General features: G+C 35.2%; 1 long non-coding RNA gene across 1 annotated transcript; it reads right to left on the bottom strand.

The window, feature by feature from the left end:
- Window positions 1-2924: 2924 nt before the first annotated feature.
- LOC111878137 (uncharacterized) lies at window positions 2925-3649 on the bottom strand. Its single transcript, XR_002845629.3, has 2 exons — window positions 3336-3649; window positions 2925-3271 (listed from the first exon to the last, which is right to left on the bottom strand). It is a non-coding gene; the product is annotated as an uncharacterized LOC111878137 (long non-coding RNA).
- Window positions 3650-9851: the final 6202 nt, after the last annotated feature.

Genomic DNA, 9851 nt, shown 5'->3' with positions numbered 1-9851 from the left:
GACTTACGTGAGTGACTTGAATGTTGAGTAGCGGTTCGCTTTGGTATATAGCTTTTCTTTTGATGTGACCTAGGTTCATACCACTAAATCTTAGTCTTATATTCTTGGCGACTAAAGATAGTTTAGATTCCTCACTAATTCCAATGTCTACATTAAGATCTATGAAGTAACGAACAACCAGGCAGGATCATGTCGGAGGTAGCGTTCGTTTGGTATACAGAGTATACTTTTGGAAATCCCACTTTAAACACGTCACTAAATCCAACCTAGACATCACCCCAGTAAGTAGACCAATCACTATAACGACTTGTAATTACTGATAAATCTTATTTATAGCTTCATAATAACGACTATGAACATAAATATAAGTTACAATGAAAGAAATATGAATGTAGCTTAACTTACAAAGATTTAAGCGAAAACCAAGAATTATGCATATAGATTTCCGATACCGAAAGCTTCTATTTCGCTGGGTTCTTGGATGTTCCATAGCCTTTATATTACCACTCAAAAGTTACTAAAAATGGCGCTTTAAACACTTAGGGTTGTTTGGGAGACTTTTGGAAGATTTGTGTGAGAAATTAGTAATTTTAGAGGGAATTTATATGGTGAAACATTGTGCACGCCATGCCAATGGTTGGGTACACACGATGCCTTTTGTCAGACGGGGTGATGTGGCAGCCGTCGAGTGGTGACACACGTCGGCATCTCATTGAAAGTTAGATGTTGTTTGTGAGCGTGGCTGCGAACAAAAAATTCTATTTTCTTTAAAAATACATATTTTCTTTACACGAGCTCCGTTTCAATGTATTTTATATCCACGCGTAGCTATCGAGAAGATCCACAACTTTTATTTAAACAATGTTGGTTAATTTTGATTTTATTTTTAAAGTTATATTTTTAACAAGTTTAGACTGTTAAAGTCCATTAAAAATTCATAACTCTCTCGTATGACGTCTGTTCTTGACTGTCTTTATATTTGAAGGACTCTTATTAATTAGATCATCGATTCTCATTTGGATCATTTTTGCTAAAAATCGTTTGATCTAAAATTCAATTTGTATGCTTACACGGTTGCGATGAAACTTCAAAAATCCATAACTTCCTCATACGAAGTTAGATTTGGACGTTCCCTATATGCACACTCTCAGTTTTATCATTACTACGGTTTTCATTTAGATCACTTGGGAGAATAAATAATCTATCAAAAATTCACTTTTTACGATACTTAAAGTTGTGTTGGTTTAATTGTGAAACTTCGAAAAGCATAACTTCTTCATATGAAGTCAGATTTCAGCGTTTTTTATGTGTTTGAATTCCTTGTCACATATACTATAATATTAATTAAGATTATTTATCCTAAATAATCTTCTATAAAAAATCACTTTATTGCTTATTTGTCTAGCTCAAATATGTGTGTTACAATTATCTCCCCCTTAGGATGATTACGTCCTGGAATCATCAGCAAACCAGGGCTTGTATAATGACTCAACACGTTAACTTTCCATTCTTGGTAATAATTGTCACTCTTATATCTTTTCAAATGAGTTTCTTACTCTTGGACTTCTTGACTGCTGGTGGTTCTCAATCTTACACCTGCTCTTCATTCTAAATTTGATCTTCATCGGAGACTCCTACTCCTTCTAGAATAGAATTAACCGAAGATAAGGTCTTTACTTGGACTACCGTAACAGACCGATGTGTCTTGTTCTAATGTGATATAATCACATTCTAGCATATAGCACTTCTAGCTACAAACTTCTTAATTTTAACGACGATTGCTATAATTATAATGATCACTTTGATTATTTTTTCCTTCAATCTAAAGTCAGACGCTACATCGAACTTAATTGGTAGATTAGTGAGACTCGGTTCGATATCACTAAAAGCGTCGGAATAACATTCATCTTCCTTTTCAATACTGAAATGATGGTAATGATATACATGAAAAAACGAATTCAATTACTAGTGTCTTAGTAACCTTGTGACTATTGCTGATCCAAGTGCGAGTCCTATGCTTTTGGTTATTTCCATACTTGCTCAATTTTTGAAAGGAAACCGATGACGACACCAGGCTCACTGCATCAAAATATATTTTTATGGATTCTAATTAATAGATAAAGAAACACTTTTTTGCTACCAAATTATAGTCCATAATGATATTTTAGTGAGACATTAATCATAAATGATAGAAGATGCATATCATCGAAAAGGAAACTAATGAAAGTTAACAAGTCTAGTTTTACAAACATCAGGATAGTTCCAAAAACAAAATACAGTAAAATAGAATTCTATCTAAACAGAAAGCATATGCAAATAGTGAATAAATAAAAAGAAAGTAAACGCCAAGAAACAAAACCATGGTACTATTACATAGATCGCTCAATATTTTATGTTAAGAGTGTATGAGTTTTAACAGATTTTGTGAAATTTCATTTTGTGTAATTGAAATTTCAGTTTGACGAAAAGGCTTAACATGTGGTATTTAGAAGTGTGTTAGAATAGAGGGGGTGGTAGCACTCATAACACTTTGCCACATCATTTTTTTATTAGACCTACAGATTTGCAGTCTCGGATCGGTCTCAAGACGGTCCGATCTTTTTTTCGGTGGGTTTCAGAGTGGTCCGGTCTTTTTAGGACAACTCTCCGGCTCTTTCGGTCCGATCTTTTTTGGGACTGGTATTGACCTTTTTCGGTTTGGTCACGTAGTTTTTTTGTACATCTTTTTAGGTTCGGTTTTCAGGTTTTTTTGGTCGGTTTCCCTTGACAAATATGTAATTAAACTGAAATGATAGATTTAACTAATAAACTAACGTTTAATCAAAGAAAAATAAATAAATAAATTTATAGTGTGATGAAAAATTGTGTAATTGCAGCTATATCTTGGTGCACACGACATAGTACCCAAATTGTTACATGAGAAATAAGAAATAAGATTTGATTGTAGCAGTTCATCAAACACTTGTTGTGCTTCATGAAACTCGCTTTTGAATTTCATCATCAAATGGCTCGGTAGAGCAATAAAAACAAATAAGCACAAATATTTCAATCCAGTTATCTACTTATCTACTGAATATTGTCAAAATCTAAAAAAACATAAATCCTTCTTGCATAGAAGGTTCAAATTAGAAATAGAACCAAAGAAGGTGATGGATTTATTACATTTAACATGAACAGTGGTGGTCGACAATCGGAATAACGGAATTCAATTTCCAGTATCTCCAAGAAGAAGAGAAAAGCGCCTTTCAGAGAATCTTATCATCACGATAAACTGAAACAGAAAACATAATTAACCAAATTTAAAACCCTAAACCGAAATCAACAAAAAAACACACCATAAAAGGAGGTGGTGACGGGTGCTCTTGCAAGAGGGTAAGTCGACAAAAAGATTGAGGTGGGAGGCTCAGGAAAAGCGGATCAAACACTGGTATGGCTGCAAAAACCGGTTGCATATTCCAATCGGATATGCCTTCCGAGTTGCCAATCCAAAATACGGGCTTGAATTTGAACTTCTTTCACAAAAGAACTCATCATCGGTTCAATCCTGGGAAAGAACAATCAAAATCGGAACCCAAGAAACGAAGAAATCAAAAAACATGAAATAGAAGATAGAGAAGGAGTAGAAATGGATACAGTGGAAGACAGAAATAAAAACCTACGTAAAGTCGCAAAAGAAACTCATTTGGAAAAAGTGGCCAAAATTGTCAATAAGCAGTAAAATTCTAAACCAACAAAGATATGTAGCAAATCCTACGTCTGGAATTTACTGTAAATATGAGATCAAAATAGATTTATTTGATTGAAATGTAATTTTGTATTATTCATGTCTTTATAATCGGTTTACCTTTTATTGAGATTATTAGTTTATTTTATTAAATCATTTAGTAATATGCATCGATTATTATAAACAAAAATTTGTATGTAATTACATGATTAAGTAAATTGTGTTTTTTATTTTATAAATCACCGCGTTGATCAATTTTCTTTTTTAGAAAAAAAACATTTTTACTATTAATGATTGGGATTTATATAGGTAAATCCAGTATTTTGGCAAAAGTTTTAAAACAATCTTAATTTTTTTTAATAAAAAAGTCAGATAATCAGGAAATTTCTTCAGTTTACGTCATTTTTACCTATTGACCCGGTCATCGGCGTCATTTTTACCTATTGAGCCGGTCAGCAGCAGATGTGGCATGCCAAGTTGGACACTTTTCGATATGGCAGCTGATGTCAGGTCAACATAAACCCCTTTATTAAAAGATATCGGACTTTTTAAGAGAACTGGAAGGCATGGGATTGAAACCTATGCATCCTCCCACTCACCCCACCGCATTAACTAATTGAACTAGATACATTTCATGTGTTCTTTTCTCTACACTCAAATGTATAATGCATTAAATTCTTAACTTTTAATAAAACAACTATTATTATTATTATTATTATTATTATTATTATTATTATTATTATTATTAAAAACGTAAATAATTATAATAATCCAGACATAAGTATATTGAATATACATATTCTTTTACGTATTTATATATAATCTTTAAATATATTAAGTATTTTTATCTATTTTATGTATTTTAATTAATTTTTAAGTAATTTAAGTATTTTTGTATATTTTAATTATTTACGGTATTATGTTGTATAAATATATCTAAAAATACTTAAAACATAAAATTACATACAAATACGTAAAAAGTAGTTATAAATGTATTTATTTATTTTAAATATTTTTTTTAAAATAATTTAAGTATTTTTTTTATCTATTTAATATATTTTAGTATTTTTTTAAGTGTTGTAATTATTTTTTAAGTATTATATTTATACGTAAGAATACTTGAAATACTTAAAAAAAACATAAAAAATATATAAACATTACTTAAAAATACTAAAGTATATTAAAAATATGTAAAATAGATAAAAAATACTAAAAATAAATAAATATAGTTACATGTATTTTTTACTTATTTGTACGTAATTTTATGTATTTTTTATTTATTTGTACTTAATAATACTTAAAATACTTAAAAATATATAAATAATACTTAAAAAATATGAAAATTATATTAGAAATATGAAAAATATATAAAAATACTTAAAATATTTAAAAAAATACATACAAATACGTAACAAATATGTATTTATATTCAAGATATTTATTTTCGGATTATTATATTTATTTACGTTCTTAGTAATAGTAACGGTAACGGTAGTAACGCTAACGGTAATGGTAATGGTAAAGTTATAAAATCATTCGGCGGTCGACTGACGATAATCGATTAATCGTACTAGGCGGAGATTAATCGACGATTAATCGCGGACCTTAAACTATGAATAAAATTATTTAAAAAGTTGATATTTCCTAAAACAATTGAGTATTTTAAAATTTAAAATTTTAAAAATATAAAAATTTGAAAATTTTAGTATAATATTTAAAAATTTGAACTAAAATTTTTGTATAATATTTGAAAATTAAAAATTTTGAATTTTTTAAATATTTCCCGCCTATGACTGTCGAGGACCGACAAGACCCGCCAAGGACCGCCAAGCCTGAGTTTGACCAATTGTGACCAATTTCCGCCAAACACCTAATTGTAATTGGTTTAAGGCTATCAAACGATTAATCGGCCGCCAATGTCAATTTCTGCAGCACTGGGTAACGGTAACGGTAACGGTAATGGTAACGGTAACGGTAACAGTAACGGTAATGGTAATGACAAGATTCTAAAAATCGCTTGGCGGAAGCTCGACAGCCGACTGACGATAATCGTATTAGGCAGGGACTAATCGACGATTAATTAGGGATCTTAAATTATAAATAAATATAATTAAAACGTTGATATTTCCTACAAAATTAACTATTTGAAAATTTAAAAATTTAAAAATATGAAAATTTGAAAATTATAGTATAATATATAAAAATTTGAAAACTTCAAATTTTAAAAATTTAAAATTTTGGTATAATATTCAAAAATTAAAAATTCTGAATTTTTTAAATATTTTGCGCCAATGACTGCCGATGACTGCCAAGACCCGCCAAGCCCGAGTTTGACCAATTTTGACCAATTTCCGCGAAACACCATAATCGTTATCTCTTCATGGCCGCCAAACGATTAATCGGCAGCCTAGGCCGATTTCGGCAACATTAGGTAACGGTAAGGATAACGGTAATAATAATAATAATAATAATAAAAGCTACATTAATTAATACATAAAACATTTGAGTGGAGAGGAAAAAAAATGAAATGCATCTAATTCAATTGGAGAGAGAGAGAGAGAGAGAGAGAGAGAGAGAGAGAGAGAGAGAGAGAGAGAGAGAGAGAGAGAGAGAGAGAGAGAGAGAGAGAGAGAGAGAGAGAGAGAGAGAGAGAGAGAGAGAGAGAGAGAGAGAGAGAGAGAGAGAGAGAGAGAGAGAGAATCCCATGCCCTTTGTTTCCCTTAAAAAGTTTGATTTGTTTTAGTAAACAAACTTATGTTGACGTGGCCACATAAAAAAAGTGTCCAACTTGGCATGCCACATAGACTGTTGATTGGCTCAATAGGTAAAAATGGACTAAAGTGAATAAATTTTCTGGTTTTCTAAGGTTTTTTTATTAAAAAAAAAGGATTTTTTTACTTTTTCCAAAATATTATGATTTTACAGTAGAAACCCCTTAATGATTTTCTCAAGAGTTATGAAATCATATTTTATTTGTCAAACAAAATTATGTATCTATTTTTGAAATCTATATATTTTTACTTTATCAATCGTGCTTTCAACAAGTATAAGCATTGTATATGAATATACGTATTCATATATAAATAATTATATTCTGTAACGCCATGACTCGATGAGTTGGATGCCTTGACTCGTCGAGTAGGAACGTTTTTGGCCACATGTTTAAGTGACCAACTCTACGAGTCGGAGGACACAACTTGACGAGTTGGAGCTGAAGGATGAAACCCTAATTCCCGGGGTTTTGCACCTTATTTAAAGGATCCTTTGCCTCCTTAGCCTTCCCTTACAGCCCCTTGTGAGTCCAAAAACCCTAATTCGTGTGTGTACTCCATTCTTATTTGATTTTCAAGCTTGCAAAGTGATTTTCAAGAAAAAGACTTGAAGTATAAGAGGAGTTGTGCAAAAGGGGCTAGTGGATCTGACTCTTATACTTCTTGGCATCAGTTTGAAGGTAACAAGTCATTACCTTGACCTTCCTTCTTTCTAGATCTCTTTATGTTGAATATTAGGGCTTTTCTAGCATATATTAGCCATTTTTGGGTATGGGCTAGGATCTGAAGTTGAAACTTCAGATCTGAGCTTATCTTGGTCTCAATAGCAATAAAGTCTCCAGCTTTAGCAAGTATGAACCTTCCCTTTTGAGTTAAACCCCATTATAAGTTTGGATTTGACATTCTAAGCCTATAGATCCTTGCATGCATGTAAAGTTTGCAACTTTACGTGATAAACATGCCTTGGGAAACTTGATCTGCAATATGGAGCTTTGGAGTGGCTTAAAAAGCATCTGAATGGAGAAAGGACTGAAGGGACTTGACGAGTTGCATAGTCAACTCACCGAGTCTGATAAATATTGTCGTGCAAGGATTTCTGCCTGGACTCGGTGAGTTAGTAGGATGACTTGGCGAGTCAGCTAGGGTTTTCCTGACATTTGGACATGCATGTACTCGGTGAGTTGCTGGGAAACATGACGAGCCAACGGGGGATTTCACGACTTCTTGAGTTCAGGAAGGACTCGACGAGTCGGTGAACTACACTCGACAAGTCGGGTCAACATGGACTGTTGACCTTGACCATTGACTGGTACTTTGACCAAGAGTTGACTAGTTGACTTCTGGGGTATTTTTATAGATTAGAAATTTATGGAAATGGTTTTATGGTAAATATAGGTAGTGGAGTTCGTGGTTGTGGTTCGAGAGTTTGAGGTTATCACTTCGATTCAATAGTTGAGAGGTGAGTTACCCTCACTATACTAAGGGGTCTAAGGCACCAATGTCGGCCCATTGGATCTGATATCCTAGTAGTTGGTAATATGTTGTGTAACGACCGAAAAACACAACCAATTTTAAATTTTTCAAAAACATCTCAATTCCAATAATTCTTTACAAAAAGGTTTTCAATACAAAATATTTATCGTATTCCCAGAATCATAACACCACAAAATTATGAGGAGCGGTACGATCACGCCTTCGCCTTGCCACGATCTCCTGAAGAACTTGAAAAACATGAAACCACAACTGTAAGCCCGAAAGCTTAATGAGATACCCCCAAAATACCAACCACAAATACCGTACACGCATAACATGCCATAACATATCCGATCATAGCACAGCCAAGCTCTCCGGGTCTACTGTGTGACTGGTCCGCCGCACCGGCCAACAGTCCACATGGTCCACCCTATGAGTCCATCCACATCCATCGAGTCTGCAGTGTGATTGGTCCGCCCGTTACCGGGCCTTCAATCCACATGGTCCACTCTCTGAGTCTACAGTATGACTGGTCCGCCCGCATCGGGCCTTCAGTCTGTCTGGTCCACTCTCCGAGCCTTCGGCACGTCTGGTCCGCCCCTACCGGGACCTACAGCCTATCCGGACCGCTTGCTGGGCCTACGGGACAACCGGTCCGCCCTGGGTATCTTCGCCTACTGCACACAGCAGGACCCGCCTCAACCCAACTCCAGTCCAAACATCCATGTGCACATATACATACAATCATCTAACAATTCACAGATAATAAGCAGATCAACAGATCACATAACATGCCACTATCCTAACCAGGATACCGACCTAACAGGTCACTAACATAGCATCTCCCTATCTCTCTGGATACCGATCTCAATCAGGTCTCTAGCATATACCATCCTAACTCACAGGATGCAAACATGATAAAGCAGTAACATGAAAACAACTACCCGGATCTCAGTCCGATAAGGGCCGGCCTTGGTGCCTTAGACCCCGTTGATATAGTGAGCATAACTCACCTCGAAGCTGCCGACTAAACAGATAATCCAAGCTACTATGATCACTGATACGATCTCCACCACTGGTCAACCACCAATGCGCTGAACTCAAAACAACAAACAATAATTACCAAAATGCCCCTGGACACCATTGGTCAACCCTTGGACAAAGACAAGGTCAAAGTCAACTCCTGACTGACCCTACTCGCCGAGTCAACCCTATGACTCGCCGAGTTCCCATACTCAGACTTCACTCCATCCGCGACCTAACTCGCCGAGTCACCCCGAGACTCGCCGAGTTCAACAACTCAGAGTCCACTCGCACACAACTCACCGAGTCATCCCTTGACTTCTCGACTCAACCAGAGAATATCGGAACTCTTCGACAAGACTCGCCGAGTCCAAGAACAGACTCGCCGAGTCCAAGGCTATCATCAACGTACTCGCCGAGTTGTTCATACAACTCGCCGAGTTCAAGGCTATCTTCATCCGACTCGCCGAGTTGTTCTTCCAACTCGTCGAGTCCCAGCTCATCTTCAAGCAACCCGCCGAGTTCACCCATGTGACTCGCCGAGTACCACCGATCTGAATCCTTTCGGAAGCATTATAGGCCATGCAAATGACCCAAAACATAGATCTAGCCTTATACAACTCATCCATCACGTAAAGTGGCAAACTTTACGTGAATCCCAAGAGATCTAGGCCTTAATCACTTATAACTAGGGTTTGGGGCTTGCAAGCTTCACTAAACACTCCAACACAGGGACTTTCATGCTCTCTGATTCTCCTCCCTTCCAGATCTGAGGTAGCAACCTCAGATCTACCCTCTAGACTTCCATTTACACCCTTAGACAAGATCCCACAAACCCCAAATTGAAGAAACAATATACA

The sequence above is a fragment of the Lactuca sativa genome, chromosome 1, assembly GCF_002870075.4.
Source record: "Lactuca sativa cultivar Salinas chromosome 1, Lsat_Salinas_v11, whole genome shotgun sequence".
Taxonomy (NCBI): Eukaryota; Viridiplantae; Streptophyta; class Magnoliopsida; order Asterales; family Asteraceae; genus Lactuca; species Lactuca sativa.
The sequence above is the reverse complement of the archived record's forward strand: the minus strand, read 5'-3'. Positions and strand labels throughout refer to the sequence as shown.